At 34.2% G+C, this 19,797-nt stretch overlaps 1 pseudogene; it reads left to right on the top strand.

The window, feature by feature from the left end:
- The first annotated feature begins 412 nt into the window (after positions 1-412).
- On the top strand, positions 413-1,572 carry LOC127561261 (armadillo repeat-containing protein 8-like; annotated as a pseudogene).
- The last annotated feature ends 18,225 nt before the right edge of the window (positions 1,573-19,797 follow it).

The following is a 19,797-nucleotide window of genomic DNA, read 5'->3' as shown; positions in this document are numbered from 1 at the left end:
GAGCCTTAGTCTCTCTATAAAATAAGAATAAAATAAAATAAATAAGAGCACATAAAGAAAAATAAAATGAGTAAAAATAATACTTCCCATAGTTGCTATAAGGTTTAAATATAGTAATGTATAAAAGATACTTGATAAAAACTTAAAGCTATATATGCTATTTGTGCCAAAAGTCTTAGTGCAATTTTAAACTACTAAAGAAATTCTATCCATTCTTCAAAGTCCTATTTTTATCCTGAACCCCAATATTCAAGTTATTTCTACTCATTAATCTATTGAATCACTAAATATTTACATTAGAAAGGCACTCAGGACATTGGATCCAACCCCTAAATGAAACATGATACGACTATAAAATTATAAAATCTCTCTCCCAAAGGATCAAGATGGCATATCTACTGGTGATGTCTTCATGAGCATCCTTTTGGAAGAGACAGCCACCATACACCATTCTATTGACTGGCCATTTGATCCTGATCCTCAGAAAATTCTACAAAGTATAATAAACATGAAAAATTCTATAACTGGAAACAACAAACAGAAATTCAACCTCATTGTTCTAGTTCTAAAATTCTTATATCTGCTTCTGTAAGAAACTTGAAGCATGGAGCTAAAAACTGAATTGCATTCATTTTGGGAAGTCTTGCTATAGTTACTGAAAACAATATCAAGTCTCTCCTGGGCTTAATATTATATTATTTTTTCCCTGCCATGATTACTATCACAAGATTTGAAGTTCATTGAATCTTGTCTTAAATGCCTTCAGGCCATTTCCCCCTGTCTAGCCACCCCAGAAGAGTTATTTTATACAGATGCTGCAGTGGATTTCGTGACACTGTTTGGTGGATCTTGCTATATACAAGAATACATTTGTCTGATTTTTCTCCCATTGTAGCAAAGCACCCGATTATCAAACAATTTTATTGAACCATGAAGTAGTACAGAATATTGTTTGTCTGCTAACTTCTGTGTAACACAAAATTTGAATGCAAGCAGTGAAATTGTTCTCAGTTTGAGCCTTTGAAAACCTCACATATCCATGACCCTTGTCAATGTTTTGGTTGATGGAGAATTATTACCCCAGATTTGTGTGAAGATGATTCAGAAGGATTAGCCTATTGAAATGCCGCTCACATCAGCAAAATGCTTAACATATATATGTGCAGAGCTGGAGCAATTTGGACAGATGACAATTGTAGTAAAGACTTTGCCTTGTTTGATTACAATATGTAGAAAGGAGAGATTACTAGAGGAGCAAGTTAAAGGAGCTAAAACACTTGCCTGATTGCCTGTTGAACTACAAAGAATTGCTAGTTTACCAGATCACCTATCTGCCATGTTTCCTGATTACTCCACATCCTAGTCAATGCAATCATTAATATCAAAAGACATGCTCATGAACTTCACTAAGCTGCCATCAAGCTTTATGCCTCTCTTGGGGTTAATGATGAGAACACCTGGAACAAGGTGGATTTTGGAGAAAGGGATGTCCCCTCAATCTTGATAACTAGCAGGAAGAGAGAGACATCATCTTCAAAGACAAGGCAAAGGGCTCTAACAGTGACTGTTTGATTATAATAAAAATGAGGGACTAAAGCCATGATTGAAAAATGAGTGGAATCCATATATGAGAGATTTTTTTGTTTGTTTGTTTTTTAGAAATGTAGTATGGCATGACTATGCAAGAAAGACAAATAATTGGTGTATTTTATGTGACATCAATATGGATTCTTATATTGCACATTTTTTTTGCTTGTGTTCTGGTGAAATTTATTCTAGTACCATGAAGTTTCAGATACTTTGAAAAATATAACACTAGGATTATAAATGTTATTCATGGGAATACCTTATTTCTAATACCATTGAAAAGTTCAACTCTCCCATTGTATATTATCTTTAATATGTGATCTACTTATGTTTTAATTTCTTTGGCTACTGCACAAATTTGAAATGATGATTTTGTGAGTGGTCATCTGAATTTTTAAGTTCTTCTCCAATGTTCAATAGTCTGTTTGGCATCTTCAAGCTAACCCCACCTGAATTTCACTTTCTTTCTTGGTTCTTGAGCAAGGAGAAGAGTGTAATGTTGAGCTGTGGTTTGGGCTACGGGCAAAGACATGAGAGATGTCCACTCACATAGAGAATCTGGTGTATCTTCTGTGCTGGAGCTATTTGGTCAGAAAGGCTAAAAACCAAATCTTCTCTCATTATCATCCTTAGAAAGGATTCAGAACTAGATGATTTTTAATAGAATGTAGTAGTTTGTTGCCTATATTCATCTAGAGTACTTTGACTCACTACTTAAAAGTATAATTTTAAAATATACAAAAGTCACATGATTTACATATTTTAATAAAGCTTTTTATTTTCAAAACACATGTATAAATAGTTTTCAACATTCACCCTTGCAAAACGAATGTGTTGCAATTTTTTTTTCTCCCTTCCTCCACTCTCTTCCCTAGAAGGTAAGTAATCTATATTATCTATATTAATTACACATATTAAACATGAGCAATAATTTTGATATTTATGATGACAAACAACCTCACCACAATATGGTCAAAGTAAAAAAATGTGATGAGATCATAGATGGGCCAAAATAATAAAAATAATTTTTAAAATAATAATTAGCATGCTTTGCTTTTTTATGCACCTTGATTTGGTAACATTGATAAAATGTTTCTAACTAGAAAGGCGCTTAAAAGTCAATCTGAAAAAAATTAATTTTGCTCTCCAAAAACCAAAAGACAAAAATATCTCTTCAATCTTAATATCTGACAATATCTGATGCTATCTATTGATATTTATTCCAAAATAGAGGCTGAATGTAGATTAAAATTTGTCAATATGTCTATTACTTGCAATTTCATCATTATTGGCTAACTTTCTTTTAAATCTCTCAAATTTCTAAATTTTAATGTGAGAATATTGAAGAAATTTAAGATTGCATTAAATTTATGAGATATATTAAGCTCGTATGCTTCTTGGAAACTGGAGAATTATTTTACCCATTCATAAAGCTTCAAAAGAGTTTTTCAAGAAAATGCTATATAGATGAGGTTGTTGTAGCCATTCCTAGTTGGAAATACAAGGTTCAAGACACGTGGTGCTCTCTTGGCAAAAGGTATCTTTAGTTACCAGAAGAGATTATAGATCCCAGTAGTGGGAAATATGAAATTGATATGGGAAAACCTATAGTTAACAAGGAAAGGGGTTAATTAAAAAGGGAAAAGACAAGTATCCTAGTGGAATTCCAATTAATCAGGAGAAAGGGAATACATTATGAAGTAGGAAGCAAGCTAAATTCAAAGGGGAATTTAGCACATTAACCCTAAAAGGGATTAGTAAAGGAAGGAGATTACACTATTGATTGGCAGGCTAACCCCAAAAGGGATTTAGCACCCTAAAAGAGTTAGTTATAACAAGAAAAAAGCCACCATGAGGCATGAGGAAGAGCGTGAGAAGAAAGGGATTTGACATCATAACTTGGCTTTCTGGTTGGATTCAATAAAGTGGAATTTTCAAAGACTTGGTAGGAGTGGCTGTAAGGGTGAGCTGATCCCATCAGTGCCCTTCCCTGCTTGCCCCAGGGAGCATTCAAAGCTTCAGGCTTTCTCCTAAAGCCCATCTAGCTACCCAGGATTTCTACTCTTAAGGAGAAAAAGGGAAATAGACATATGGGTGAGTAGAAAAATAGGGTGTCCTTTTTTGTACATTGGTACAATTTTTTATTTTCTTAGCAAAGCACTATTTGGAAATTAAGTCAGTTAAAAATAATCTCTCTCCCTTGTATCTCCTATTTGTCCCAGTTCTGTCCTTCAGGGCCAAACAGAATCAGATAAAACCTTCCTTCCCATGACTGTTTTATGTTCTCATTGATCACCTCCTTGATGTCACAGACCTCTTCCAAAACAAAGGACAAACAACTTCTGTGAATAGAACTGCCTCACTGGGAACCCAACTAGATCAGGTCAGTTGAGCAACATGTAGTCAAAGCAAAAGAGTGTAATGAGGCCATAGATGGGCCATCTGGGGAAAATAATAATAATAACATTAGACTCAACTAGCATTCTTTTCCCCCACTTCCTTCAGAAAACTTAAGGGATCATACCCTTTACCTGCCAGTGCTCTATTAAAGGAATGATTTTTTTTTTTTACCTGACCCTTTCTTTTCTTTTCTGCCTGGATTTCTTTCTTAAGGACATGCCTTAAAGGCAAAATCACTCTAACTCTGTTTGATTGACCACCATTAGGTACCAGCCAAGCTGCATTTGGGCACTGATTGATTCAGAATGAAAGTAAATAGAGCTATTTTGGTGAGAAACCTTGGAGTGGGGTCTTTCCCTTCCAGATTTACTTTTTTTGACTAGGTAGAAGGTTCTGTTCTTTCCCTCAATTCTTACCCAGGCTTAATCATTGAATGGGCCTCACAAACTGAGACCCTAAAAGAACCAAAATATCCCACTGCATCCAGGGCCTACTCCAGTCATCCTGATCTATGTCATGACACTGCACCCAGACAGTTCTGGTGGAGACAATGAAGCTGGTGACTTTACCCAGCCCACCCTCACTCAAATTCAGTTCATTTGCATGTCATAGCATCCTCTCTCTGATGTCCTGATTCTCTTTGAGAAGGAAGGATAGACAGCAACAAACAATAATCATGTTCTCATAATGTGGTATTTCCCATCTCTATACCTTTGCACAGGCTCTCCCCAATAGCTAAATACACTCCTTCCTGACACCTACCTCTTAGAATCCCTTTTGTTTTTGTTGTTGTTCAGTTGTTTACCTCAATTGTGTTTTTCTTGGCAAAGATACTGTAGTGGTTTGCCATTTCCTTCTCTAACTCATTTGACAAATGAAGAAACTGAGGCAAACAGGATAATGGGAGTTGCCTAGGATCACCTAGCTAATAAATGTCCATTGTCAGATTTGAACTTATTTCTTTATGATTCCAGGCTCAGGGCTCTATCTACTGTACCACTTAGTTTCCCTAATTCCATTCAAATCTCAAATGCTACCTCCTGCTTGAGATTTAATTATATTCCCTTTCCCTATGCACATTTCTTTATAAATATTTTATATTTACTGATCTGTGTTCACATTGTTTCCTTTACAACCTCCCAATTCAACGAATTGGCAAGCAGGTGGTGTTTAGTCTGTATGACCCTCAGCAAATCATTGAATCTCTTTCATAGTATCCCCATTTATAAAGAGATAATAATCAGAGCATCTACTTCACAGAATTGTTGTGAGACCAAGTACCTTGCTTTTATAAATGCCAGCTGCTCTGTTAACTAAAAAGAGACTATTTCCTGTTTGTCTCTGTATTCCCAGCACCTAGTACTTGCCACATAGTAGGTGCTTAATAAATGCTTGTTGAATGAAAGAAAAAAACGAACACCTGACGTTCATAATGTATTTTAACATTTATAAAGCATTTTACATTTGTTAAATAGGGATGATCATATCTGTCTTAAGTCCCTTATAAAGACAATGTAAGAAGCAAATGCGATACATTTATGCAAAACACGTGGAAACAGAATGCATGTTATGAATTTAAAGCTCTTGCTCTGATCATTCCTTTCTCATTTGTCCCCTAACATATATGAAGGAAAGTCTTTTTTAAATGATTTCCTTAACACTTCTCAGTTAGTACCAGTAGGTGGCAAACGTTTCCAAACTATAGTAAAACCCTCCCAAGATGCTTCTGAGCTTATGGTTTGTATTTCATCACTATGCTTTCAGATAGCATTTCTAAAACTCTGACATTTGGGCTTTCCTGAAATAAGAATTTTAAAAATTGACCACTCCCACCCTCCACACCCAAAATCTTAGGACAACTGGAAACATTCATTTTCAAAATATAAGTTAAAATTCTAGTGTCTTCAAACATCACATTATCCACATTAAGCTGAAAACCAGATCTGGAAAGTGGAGCAACCTATCACAGCCCACATCCCCGTCTCCATGACAACATTCTAAACTGCCTATACAATTAAAGGAACAGTGGTATTTAGGAAGAGGTGGTAGGAATGGGGAGGGTAGACTAAAGAAAAATGCTGGCTCGGGTCCATTTTTAGATGTGAAAAGAAAAGTTAAAAACAGTTCTAATTAATGAGTTTGTGGGATGGAAAATAGATTTTAAAAAATATTTCACAACATTTTCTTTTCCTCCATTAGCAAACAAAAAAATTTTTTTTTGTTTTTTTACAGATTGGTATTCCTACATTTTCCCTATACTATGCCTTTTTTTTTTTTTTAAACAACAGCTACTTCAAGTCTGGCATGCTCATCAACCCTCACTTCTTCACCTTTAAAAAGATATTTTTAGAGAAAAAATCTATTTTTATTCCTAGTAATGAGGCACTTACCACCTGTCTATACTCAGATGGTATATGGGCAATTGTGGGAGTCCCTCTATAACCCAGAATATTCTTGGCTTGCAGAACTCTGTTTTCTATAATAAAACTATACATTTGCAGGATGTTTTATAGTTTGCAAAATGCTTTAATGTGTATTACCTCATTTGATCCTCAGAACAACCTTCTGAGGTAACTGAGAAGGAAAAATCAACCCCACTTTCAGACAAAGAAACTGAGACTTAGAAAAGACATGTACCTTCCAGTATATTTATATATTTATGTGATAGAGCAAGGATTGTAGCCCAGTACTTCAGCTGAATAGTTCAAAGATTGTTTCAACCTGTGCTGCCTTTCATTTTCAGGGAATGCTTGTGAGTTCTAGCACATTAACTGCCCCAATTTCTCAGAAGTGTCCCTTTTGGCTAGAGAATTTGCATAAGGTTCTGAGGAACATCACTTATCTTAAGCTTATGGTTGAAAAAAATGGAATCTATAGGGAAAAAAAATTATAGGGATCTGAACTGTTTTTCAATGAAGAAGAGAAAAGTAAAGGAAGAGTTGATAAAAAAAAATCTTCAAAAAGATATGAAAATAGGATGATGACCAGATTTTTTTTATTTTTTTCATTGAGGAAAAAATAGAAGTTGGATTCTGGGGGGAAAATAGAAGTTTTTAAAAAGGTGGATAAAGCAACTATTCCTGAACATAAGGAATTCCCAACATTGGAAGATTAATAATATAGCTGGTATGCATTTTTTTCCGGGGTAGTTGAAAAATAGCTTATATATATATAGAAAAGTTTAAATGTAAGGAAGGAAAAGCATAAACTTCTTCATCTCTTAAAGTTTATTCTAGCCCCTGCATCCTTTCACTATATGTTATGGAATAAATCAGTTACCATTTGATTCATCTTGGCCATTCTAGCAATTTCGGAGTCTTTGATTTTGTTTGTGGCTGTGCAATGAAAGTCAATCAGAATGAAATAGGATTGGCTTTAGGGGAAAGTTAGTACTTTAGATGATCTTTAAAAGAAACCTTGAATGGAGCATAGGATTCCAAGATTTAGGGATGAGGAAAGAGCATTTCAGTACAACTGACTGGCTGCAGAGACATGCTCAGTGCCTTGTAAAACCTTAAATCAAGGAGATATTTCTGAGAGAGGGGCAATCTCTTATTTTAAAGAAGTCAATAAATTATTTTCTCGATCAAAATCAATTGTGAACTTCAATTTATCAAAGTTTTTATAATGCTTCAGGTTCCTTGTCTATCCATTAGAATTATAGGTGTATGACAAGGATTTATTATCTTTTCCTTCAGTCTCAAAGAGAACTTTATTGCTTGTTTTGACAGCTTCTCACCTTTGGACTACTCACTCCTCCTACTTTCTCCCAAGTCAAGTACCTAAAACTTCCCTCCCTCTCCAGAATTTTGAAAGTTCCCAGTGATTTTGTTATGGCCAAATTAAAAACTAATGTCAAGTACAATGGATACAAAAAAACAAGTTTTTACAAAGTATTTATTTACTGTGCCATATCTACCCTAAAGACTGGAGAGGCAAAGAAAAATATAAAACAGTCCCTGCATTCAAATGGGGATTACATCATGCAAATATACAACATGATACAAGGTAGTTTAGGGAAGGAGAAAACTACCAGCTTTGAGAAGAGGGAAGGAGATGGAGTGCTGTGATTGGACTGAACCACAGAGCTCATTAGCCTGCTAATGTAGAAAGGGGACCAAATCAGTCTTTGCCCTATGGACTTTTTCTACTAGGAAATATAACATATAGTATGTTGTAAGTAAATATAATATAAATTTAAAATAAATACAAAGAAATTCTAGGGAGGGAGGAGAGAGTATTGAAAATTGGGATGGTGAAGATGGGTAAAAAGTGATACTTGAGGGGACCCTTGAAAGAATCTAGAGGGACAGCTAGGTGACACAGTGGATAGAGCACCAGCCTGAAGTCAGAAAGACCTGAGTTCAAATGTGGTCTCAGACTTTTAACAGTTCCAGTGTGTGACCCTGGGCAAATCACTTAACCCCAATTGCCAAAACAAAAAACAAACAAATAAATAAATATAAGAATCTAGAGACTCTAAGAAATGACAGTAAGAAAAGTGTATTCTATGAATGCCAGATATGAAGTAATTGTTATTAAGAAGTGAATGTGAAGACATAGGGTATTTCAGATATTGTGGACAATTTATACAAAAACATGCAAGTAGGAAATAGAATTCCATGTTTAGAATCAGTAAGAACATTTTACTTAAAGAGTACATGAGGTAGAAAAACTATGATGGCACTCATGGTATCTTGATTCTCTTTCTTCTGTTTTCTTGAAGGACTTTCATTTCTTTACCTGCCCTCAAATTATGGGTGTCACTCAGGGCTCAATTTTTGTCAATCTTCTCTTTCCTTATAGCTCTTGTTTGTTCATGGCTTCAGCTACCATCCCTGTTCTTCAGGCTTCCAAGTCACCTCTATGGTCCTTTCCTCCCACTCAATCTCCAGTCTAATCTCCAATCAACACGAATGTCTCGCCATTAGCTCAAATTCCTCATGTTCAAATCAAAACCTACTTTCATTACTGTTGAATCAATTACTCCTCCAAATTCCTCTTCTTTGGAAATGGAGCTACCATTTCCCAAGAGGTCATCTTTGTCTTATTCATCTCCTCTGCTTCCTCTATTATGTTAAGTCCTAAATATATTTCCTTTCACTTTTCTCTTGTAGTCTTCTTCATTCTCACTGTCGTCTCCTTAGTTTGAACCCAAATTATCTCAGCTTCGGTTACTGCATTAGACTCTTGGTTTACTTCTGCTATCTACCTATACACATATCGATACCAACCTAATCTTACACCTTACTTTCATGATCCCCTTCAGCACAAAATCTGCATTGCTTCCTTATTTCCTACTCTAAGTGTAAACTCTGAATGGATACCAAAAGTTTCTATAATTTGATTTTACCTTTCTATTCAACCTTGTTTCTTATTATCGCTCAGTTGTTCACTTTCTAATGTAGTTAGATTGATCTTCTTGGAGTTATCAGCATGTATTGTTAGGAACTTGCCAGTTCAGCTATCCTTGGGAAATTCAGGAGTTGTCAACTGATATTATTATCTTCTTGATGTTTGAACAGGGGAAATTGATTATTTAGCCTCTTGTAATTAGGCTTCAGATTAGAAAGTGTCAGAGAGTAGATTCAGTGAAAGTCATGTGGTTGGATTAAGGAGGTAGCTTTCTATCTACTAATGAGACTAGTCCCTCCCGACTCAAAACTATTTTGTCCCTTAAAAATGGATTTCCAGTAACTGGTCCTACTTGGAATGGAGAAAGTATGGTCCTGCATTTGTTATAATACTTTCAATTCTTAAGAGGGCAGAACTGAGCAGGTCTGGATCCTACCATGTGATCTAATAGTATTGGTAAGCAAGTTTTAAGACTTAGGCCTTCTGAGTATCATCTGATAGCTCCCTTTCTGGTAAATCTCAAAAAAAAAAAAACCAAAAAAAAAAAAAACACTTTCCTTCTTCCTGCTGAATAGGGGAATAGGGGAACAAAAGCTTCTTTCTTCTTATTATGACAGGAAGAAATTCAATTTGCAATCAATAAGGTTATCTGTGTTTCTTTCTCTAATAGAAGTTTGAAAGGCCACATGACCTTCTATCAAGGTAGAGTCACCTGGACCCAAGAAAGATAATCTAGCTCAAGCTTTCTTTCAAGCTTTCTTTCAGAAATAATTGTGTGTCCATTATCTTCAGGATTATTTTCTATTATTTTACTTTCATTATCCAGGAGGTCATTTTTAACTAAGTGAGGAATTTTCCTCTGGAAGGATTATTAGATTCAATTAAGTCTCTATGTTTCTACACATAAAATACATATTCACATGGCCATTCTTGTGTGATAATTAGGTTTTGTTATGGCAAGAATTTTATTTTCAATTTTGAAAAAGATTCCTAGGTACAAAGAGGACAGACTGAAGTTTCTTTGATCTTGTTCACAGTTTCTGGCAGACAGATATAACCATAGAATCTGTTGATACCATTTTCTGTCCTATTCCTCAGGCCCCTAGGCAGATTTTTGGTGGAAGAATGTGGGCAGTGTTTCCTTGAAGCCATATGTTCTAGTGTTCATAATAGATCATTGGTAGAAGAATGTTAGCCCTTCTTTTTCTAAGGACTTCTAATAGATAATTGATAGAGAAAATCCTATCACTTTATTTTAAGTTTCAATTAAAAATGTGCAGGAGTTTACTGATTATCCATCTTCCAATCTCTATAATTATACTATGCTCATATGCCTTGCCTTATTTTCCATTCCTATGATCTTTCTCTAGCATGGAATGCCCTTATTTCTCCTGTCTGTCTACCTAAGTTCTATCCATATTTTTAGTTGATACTCAATATCAACTTCTACATGAGCCCCCTGACTAAGTCAAAACTCATTTCCTTCCTTTTCCTCTAGACTTTTTTTTTCATGTAAAATCTATCAATTTGATATTTAAGCAAATCCTATTTTTTATGAGTAGTAATGCTGTCTTCCCAACCAAATTGTAATTTCCTTGAAAACAAGGATTTTAACTATGCATTTTTCATGATCCAGTTTCTATAATGGTTAATTATGGACATGACTTCTCCCTTTGAACAGACTCAGATTGAAACCCATGTTTTTTTTTTTAAATAATTAATTGCTTTATGCTCTAAAATGTCATCAACCAAACAACCCTAATGACAGCCCCTGTCTTTTAAGTCTGTTGATATTTAGCTAGGATGGTCATAGTCATAGTGCACTATTATCCCTGTATTTTTTGCTTCACTGGTTTAGTCTTTAGATCAGCCTCATACCATTAGTAGGCATAAGAGCATGGAAGTGTGTGAGTGGGAAGAAGGGGAACAGAGTGGAATGTTAAAGAATGATTACAAAACTAGAAAATATCTAAGGTGCGGATTCAATTGTGGATTCAAAAAGATGTGGTGTCATTCTTATGTGTTTGTGGCTATTAAATTGTAAATACCCTTCTTGGTCAATAGATCAATTAATATAATATGTTTTGAATACTTAATATGATGTACCTATTTAGAAGGCATTGTGCTCCATATTAAAGAGGATATGCAGATATATAAGAAATAAGCACCTAATAATTTAGTTGAAGAGTTAGGAACATGCATTTGGCCACAGATAGCTAGAATATGGGGATATTGATGAAAAATTGAAGTTGTTATCACTCTAAAACCTATTTATGTTTTTTTCCAGTAAGTATTCATCCTCTATATGCTCATATCAATGCTGCTTTCCTTGAATGAACTGGAAATAACATCATCACATTGGGGAAAGCCTCAGAGGATAAAAACATCCAATTTTTGAGCAGAATTTACCTTCCTTCCCTGACCCAAATTTGCACAAACATATGGTACATAATCAGTGAGAAGCTAAAGGAGCTATCTCAAGAATCAACTCTGTTTTCTATCGTAGGGCCATTTCTAAAGTGTTCTGTAAAAGTGAACATTAAACAATTTCTATTCTTATTTCTCAGGCCTTTAAAAATATAATGCTAACTCACAAACTACCTCTATTGCCTCCTTCTACCTATTGACCTTAGGCATCAAAACATGGCTCAGGGTAAGAGGTAGACCAGTTTCCGTAAAATCCAGTCATGTCAAACTTCAATCAAGTTTAGAGTGTGATGTAGGGGATCTGTGGATTTAATACAGTAACTGGCACATAGTAGACACTTTTCAAATGTTTTCAATATTAATTGAACTAATTACAAGAGTAAAGGAAGGGGATTCCCCATAAATGGATGTGCATACAAATACACATACACACACATCTCAGGTCATTTTATCATAAAATGTAGTCACAAATGTGGACATTTTAATGTGTTATATCCCTTGATACCTTTATGAGTTCAGAAAATCTTTTTCAATGAATCAGAAGCTAAAAATGCTACTGACTGAGCCAAACCTCTAAGTGAATCTAAACAATGATGCCCCAGACAAATTTCTGAAATACTAGAATGAAGAGGAAGTTACTGTAGAAAAGGCTGATTTAGGTAGGGAGAAAAGTTGGGAGAGAAGAAAGGGGAGAATTGTACTAGCCCAAAAGAAATATGGGATGTGCAAATTTAGAGCCATCTCCACTCCAAAAGTTCATAACCATTATTTTTATTTGACCTATAATAAGTAGAGCACTCTGAGCTTAGCTTGGTCTGATCCACCACAGTCTGACATGCAGCACCTTGACTCCAACGTGGTGATATTATTTTGGTCCTCTTTAGAATGAAGGACAACAACCAGTGCATAGGAGACACTGAATTTAGATGGTAACAAACACCACAAAATTATTATATGTGGCCATAGTCATGACTACAACTAAGCTGGGGACTTGGAATTGATCACATCCACTATCATTGACACAACAATGCAAAAACATCAACTTATTAAGAATTTATCCTGGGCAGAATACTGTGATAGGACTTAAAGGGGATATAAAATATTGGTATTGTTTGCCCTGAAAGATCTTACAATCTAATATAAGAATAAAATATTAACATATATTCCTTGCTTCCTAGTGTTACTGTGAAATATAACACTAAAGTAAAGTGAACTTCGAAGCTAAAGGTTGTAATCAAGTGAAGATCAGGGAAGAATTTTTTTTTTAATTCTTGAATCAAATAAATGGAAAATTATATTTAAAATATTCTCTCATCTGTGTGAGGGTAAGCCACTTTTTTTCTAGAGGAGGAGCAAAAAGACTAAACGGTTTAGAAGATTAAATCATGGCACAATCTTTTCCCTGAATCACTGGCACATGGGTGGCTAAAATTAGGATAATAAATTGTTCACACTTGTGGATTGAATCAGTGTAACAAACCATCTATATGAAAATTCCCTACACCATTACAAATACACAACTTGTCTGTAACTTATAAACTTAGAAAGCTTATTAAGACAATAGGAAGTTAAATTACTCACACAGAAAAAATGAGTCAGAGGAAATACCAGAATCCCAAGGCTTCCTGATTCCAAGGTCAATAGACTTTTTGCTATATCACACTGCATCTAAGTCTAACAAATAGGTTCAGAAATTCTGAGTAACTGCCATAATGTTCACCAACCCACAAACCTGGATTTGCTCCCATTCACATTTGCCATCTGCTTTTTCTTCCTACTCCCTTTTCTAGACAAACCCAGTTTCCACACTGAACTCCATATCACTGGGCTAAAATATTATAAAACTTCATTGGGAACAAAATTTTTCAGGGTCCTTTTCTACCTAATCTTTATTTATGGAACCTCCATATACAGCTTGCCTCTACCTCCAACACATACATAGACACAGCACAACTATTCAAAGAAACAAAGAAATGTGACAAAGGAGAAGTCCAAGAATCATAATTTCTAGGTAATCAACAACCAATTTATCAATCATTGCTAGTAAATTATTAATAGATTGATGGTCATTGCCTCTCTCTTCTAAACCAAAGATGAACCTTGGGGGTTAAATATCCTTGGAAGAGTGGGTATTCCTGAATAGGTAGAAATCAGCTCTGGTTGGTTAAGAGTCAATGAGAAGATGAATATTAGAATAAGAGGTAGATCTATTCTAATGAGGGGTTGGGCATCCACCTCTGATTATGTCACTTATGAACAAAGAGATTCATCTCTATCCAGACCACCCTAACCTTGGGAAATCTAGACAAAAGGATCCCCTCAAGCTTTATTGAGTAGAATTCTACTCAGCTAAGACAGTCTTAACTTATTTATCAGAACTAAGTTTTCCCAATTGAATGGGGTCCCACCTAAAATTGAGGAGACTGTTAATTCAGTCTTATCAGCTTTGACCAACAGAAGCTGATTTCTAAATGAGAAAATAAAAAGGGAAAAAATCTGGAATAATTGGTTATTTAGTAATTATTTCTCTCGTGTGAAAGAGGAATTAAAACTCATGAACAAATTATACACACACACACACACACACACACATATATATTATATATATATATATATATATATATGGATTAAATAATTAACTCAGAAAAAAGATTAAATACATGAGCATGAAATGAATGGTTACTAGGTGATACCTAGATACATCCTGTTGTCCAAGTTTGTAATTTCCCATAATTTCATCTATTCCCATATCAATCAACACATTTCTTTTTCTCTTATCAAAAAATCAAGACCAATGAGTGTTTAGTTAGGCTGAACAAATGTATATATTTGAAGTGATATGTTATACTTTGGTGCAAATTTCAGCAATTAAATGTATCTTGGTGTTTAAACATTTTAGAATTTCTAAATGTAACTTTGATCAGATTCAGCTTTGGGGATAGCCAGAGAAGTAAAAACTTGTAAAAATCTGTAAAAGCTGCCCCATTAACTTGACAAAGAAATTTCTTTTTTAGTTTGAAATTCCTACCTGTAGTCATTCATTTTGAAAAAAAAAAACCAACCAAAATGAAGGCATTCTCCTCTCACACACAAACCTGCAAAAATCATATTTAAATGCCTTTATGTTGCTATGTTGCTCAAGAAAGATAGAAGAACCTTTAAGCTTTTGTCATGAATGAGTTTATTATATTATTATATTGGCATTTTGTTATCTTATAAAACTTAAACTAAGAGTTTTGGCTATAGAGCACAATAGATTGAACACTGCTATGATGAAAGCAGAAACTACACCATGAAAGTAGACTTGATAACAATGAAAGATTTACTTTCCAAAGTTATGAATCAGAGGCATACCAGACCCTTTAAGTCTTATCAAAAGTGCTCTATTAATTTCTGGTGATTCATATGGGGAGGAATTATACTACTAAAAGGAACCTAAAAATATTGACAGAGATTATGAAGTCTTGAGAAAGACATTGAAAGCCTCAAGGCCACAAGTTGAATTTTTCTCACTCCTGACCATCAAAAGCAAAGGATATAAAAGAGAAAACCCAATTTTTGAAGTTAACAATTGTCTAAGAATATTGTAGCTGATAATGGCATTTGTATCCTAAACTATGATTTAAAATATGTAACCACAATGACAGGTTCCTATCCAGAATGGAGTACAACTAGCAAAGAATAGTAAGGATGAATTTTTCTAGTGTCTTACACTAGACACTTTTAATCAAAAGGGCTTTGAACCACAAAAGGATGAGCAAAGGGGAAAAGTTCTTACTCCCTAAGGTAAATAACATAGCAAGTAGCCACAATGAAGAAAGAATAGCCATTGAGATATCCAGAAATTCACAGAAGGCAAAAATCCAATAAAAGATTCAATGTGAAAATGTAAGTCTTCAAATACACAAATATAAGGTACAAACATATGCATTGAGTTGAAGCAGCAAACAAGATAAAGCAAGTTCTGATTTGAGGATTCATTTGACATTGATGTCAGGAAAAGCTTCCTAACAATTAGAGTTGCTTACTCAAAGTTGAATGATGTTGAGTTTCTCTTTATGAAAAATACTTAACAATCACTTATATGTTAACAGTGGGAAAGTATACATTATATGAACATTGAGGGGTAATATAATGCTGTGATTCCTAGCATGACCCCCTTGAATCATGTAAGGTGATACTAGAGCTTTAAAAAAATTAATAAGAAATTTAACGAGGAAGGCCAAGGAATACGACTGAGGCTTTCTCCCAATATGCAATATTTCACTACATCTTTACTATCTTCTAATTTTCTAGCCTCCCTTTTTTTTTGTCTCTGTCACTGTACCATGTCCCACCTAGTTTACAAAATAGAAAAACACTCTGGGAGGATTACATAGAGGAATAACCTAACTAATTATTCCTCAACTCTGTGTATATCTAGTCATCTTGACTGAGAAATTTTAGAGTAATTTTTAAAATGCTAAACATAAATAATCAGTGAAGTGAGACATCACATTATAGAGAGCTTAGCTACATTGTGTATTTTGTTGTGAGACATCTATTTTTCACTTGCCATATCACAAAGGAGACTTTTTCATTAGATAAAAGGGCTTCCAAGTCCTATAATTCTGCAAACACTGTCCTCCTTGTTTCTATACATCCACTTCATTCCTTTTAATTTCTGCTTTCCACCTTTAATAACAAAAAAGAAGAAGTGATTGTCAAATTAATAATGTGGTAGAATGGTGGACAAGGAAGAGAAGAGAGGATGAGGGAAAGAAGGGGAAGTATAAAGTAGAAAAGTGAGAAAGAAGGATAATATAAAATGTTCATTTGAAAGAACAAACATGAAGTATATTGAATTAAAACTGGTTATTTAGGCATCTAGTAAACTTAAAGATATAAGATAATAGCATTTTAGAAATTTTTATTGAAATAGTTCCATTTTCAAAAAAGTGTCAAAAATTAAATTAAATTAACTATATAAAGAATCTGTGAGGGAAGACCCTATCTGTATATAGGGAAAGAACTGGTAAATGGAAGTATATATCTTCTTTTTTTACATAGGCAATTGGGGCTAAGTGACTTGCCCAGGGTCACACAGCTAGGAAGTGTTTAGAGTCTGAAGCCAAATTTGAACTCAGGTCTACCTAACTTCAGGGCTGGTGCTCTATCCACTGCACCTCCTAGCTGCCCTTTGGAAGTATGTATGTGTGTGTATGTGTGTGTGTGTGTGTGTGTGTGTGTGTGTATACACACACATATATACATACACACAGAATAATTTTACATATATCTATATCAATGTTTATATTTAGTTGTAGCCATCTTTAAGGTAGAGGAGAAAGGGGAAATTTTTAAAAATGAAAGTGTCATAACTTGATTATAGATTTAAAAGTAATAATAAATTATTTGTAATAGATTTCCAGTTTCATGGGCAATCATTTTTTAAAAATTATACTATGTTATGAAAATGCTCATTTTACTCCATAAATTAAAGATTATATATATAAAGATGGTAAGAAGGAAAGAAGGGAGATTGAGAACAAGAACAATCAAAGATGGGTGGGGAAAAGGTGAAGATACAAGGAGGTTAGGGGGAAGGAGGGAATGAGAAGAAGCACCAAAGCAAAACAGTCATAGAAGGTGGAAAAATAACGGACATATCACTATATTGGACTCTGATTTTGTAGTTTCTGTAAAAATTCAACAAATTTTGCTCAGGAGGGAGACCTCATAAATAACTTCCCTGAGTCAGCAAAAATTCTTGAGGGGGGGAAAGACATTATGCAGGTTTTGTAATAAATTTGCTGTAACATTTCTTGTCCAACTGCTTTTCTGACAAGATTTGGATCAGAGCCACAGGCATACAACATTTCTGTCTTGTTTGTTTTCTTTTTTCAAGGCTTAGTACTATATTTCACAGTATTACTGAGAAATAAAGGCAATATTTATTAAGATACAATTGAGTGATTTTCAGGCAGTCTGTGCATTATTCCATAGATACTGTCTAAATTGTTTGTCTCTCTTCAGAGTTGAGATAAATATTAGTTCTAGCAGGCCTCTTAGGAAACCATAGAGATCCAACTTGTAACTAATCACTGAGGGACTATATTCGACATTTGAAGGGCTGCAATGTGAACAGGTTTGGGCTTGTTCCTTTTGTCCCAGAAGGGCAGAACCAGAGGCAATGGAGAGAAATTAGAATTTAAGCTTGATATTGAGGGAGGGAACACTTTCACAATAATCCCAGATATCCAAAAGAAGAATGGGATAACCAAGACAGGTAATGGGTTTCTCCTCCTCAAAGATCTCCAAGCAGAAGTTGGATGAGCACTAGTCAGGATTGTTAAAAATGGAGATTTCCTTCATTTATGAGTTAGATTATATATGGCTGCTGAGTAACCTAAATTCTTAATTCTCCTAAATTCCATGATTATATGACTTGATAACATTTCAAGTTCCTTCAAACTCTAAATCTATGGTTCTATGATCTTTTCAAATAGATGCCTAGTCAGATAAGACACTAAGTTAATGTGTCTTTTTAAAGTTTAAGTTAAAAAGAGTTTAAGTAAGAGAATGTTGTGACTGATCCCGCTTGTAATCTTCCAGGGAAGAATAAGCTCTTTCAGGCCCTCTAAAAGGAGAAAGGTTAAGAGATATGGCCTAGTACTAGTACATACACACAGATGTATGTGTGTATATATATATTTCAATCTTTCCCTCCTATATACATTTTATATTATTTTGTATACTTTCCTAAAAAATTTACCTAATTTTCATGTTTAATTCTATGAGTAGAATGTAAGCTCCCTGAAGACTAAGATTACTTCATTTTTTTAATCTTTTTTTTTTTGTTAATTTTTGTAGCAGCAGTACTTACCACAATGCCTGAAATATAATTGAATTAACTTGCATGGACAGATTTTTTTTAAATTATATTTTATTCCTTTCAGTAAAAAAAAAATTACCATATTATGCTCCTCGCCCCAGTTTTCTCCAGCTAAGATAAAAGGAAATCATTGATTCTTTCACCCGTTTGTCACGAGAAAGGTAACATGTTCCATCATTAGTCCTATGAACCCTGTTATCATTATGGGATCACAGAGGCAGAATAAGTAGATAATGTCTGGGAATGGTCTTGTTATGTGTTTATAGTCTTAAGAAAAGATTAGAAATTAAAAGAAAAGAAATACATTGGTACAGGTGTGGAGGGAAGAGAGGAAAGTTAAAATTATCTCACATAATCAAGGTGCAACAGTCTAGTTAGACAGATTTGGATCTGCTTCTAGGAGTATCTACATATACACACATCACTCATAGTCTCTTCAAGTATTAATATATAGTTAAGATGTTAAAACATGGTGTTCCAAAAGTCTTAGTGAAGTTTTAAGTTATTAAAGCTAAATTAACTGATTAGACTATAGAAACTATTTCACCATATAGATACTTAGACTTAGGATATTTTTCCTAAATATGTTATGGAAGTAGGATCAAAACAAAATTTTGTTAAATTATGCAATTAGAATTTGTTATGATGTGATGAATTAAATATGAAGTATTTTTACCATTGTGAACAGCTAGGTCATACAGTGGAGAGAGTGCTGGGCTATCTTTCTGAATTCAAATCTGATCTCAGACCATTATTAGTTATATAATCCTGGACAAGTTACTTAACCCTGTTTGCCTCAGTTTCCTTATCTGTAAAATGAACTAGAAAAAGGAAATGGCAAAACATTCCAGTATCTTTGCAAAGAAAACTACAAATAATTTTATGAAGAGGCAGATACACTAATGAACTAAATGACAACAAAATTACTATCCAATGATTAATTTCAAACATCTTTTCATATTTCAAGTCAAATAATAGCTGTAACTTGTAATGTGTCTATTTTTTTACAATTAAAAAAAATACATTATATTTAGGGTACACTATAACATCTTTAACATGTATAAGACTGCTTGTCATCTAAAGAAGAGGGTGGAGAGAAGGAAGAGAAAAGTTGGAATAGAAATGAGTGCAAGGGATAATGCTGTAAAAAATTG

Source organism: Antechinus flavipes, chromosome 4 (assembly GCF_016432865.1).
Source record: "Antechinus flavipes isolate AdamAnt ecotype Samford, QLD, Australia chromosome 4, AdamAnt_v2, whole genome shotgun sequence".
Taxonomy (NCBI): domain Eukaryota; kingdom Metazoa; phylum Chordata; class Mammalia; order Dasyuromorphia; family Dasyuridae; genus Antechinus; species Antechinus flavipes.
The sequence above is the reverse complement of the archived record's forward strand: the minus strand, read 5'-3'. Positions and strand labels throughout refer to the sequence as shown.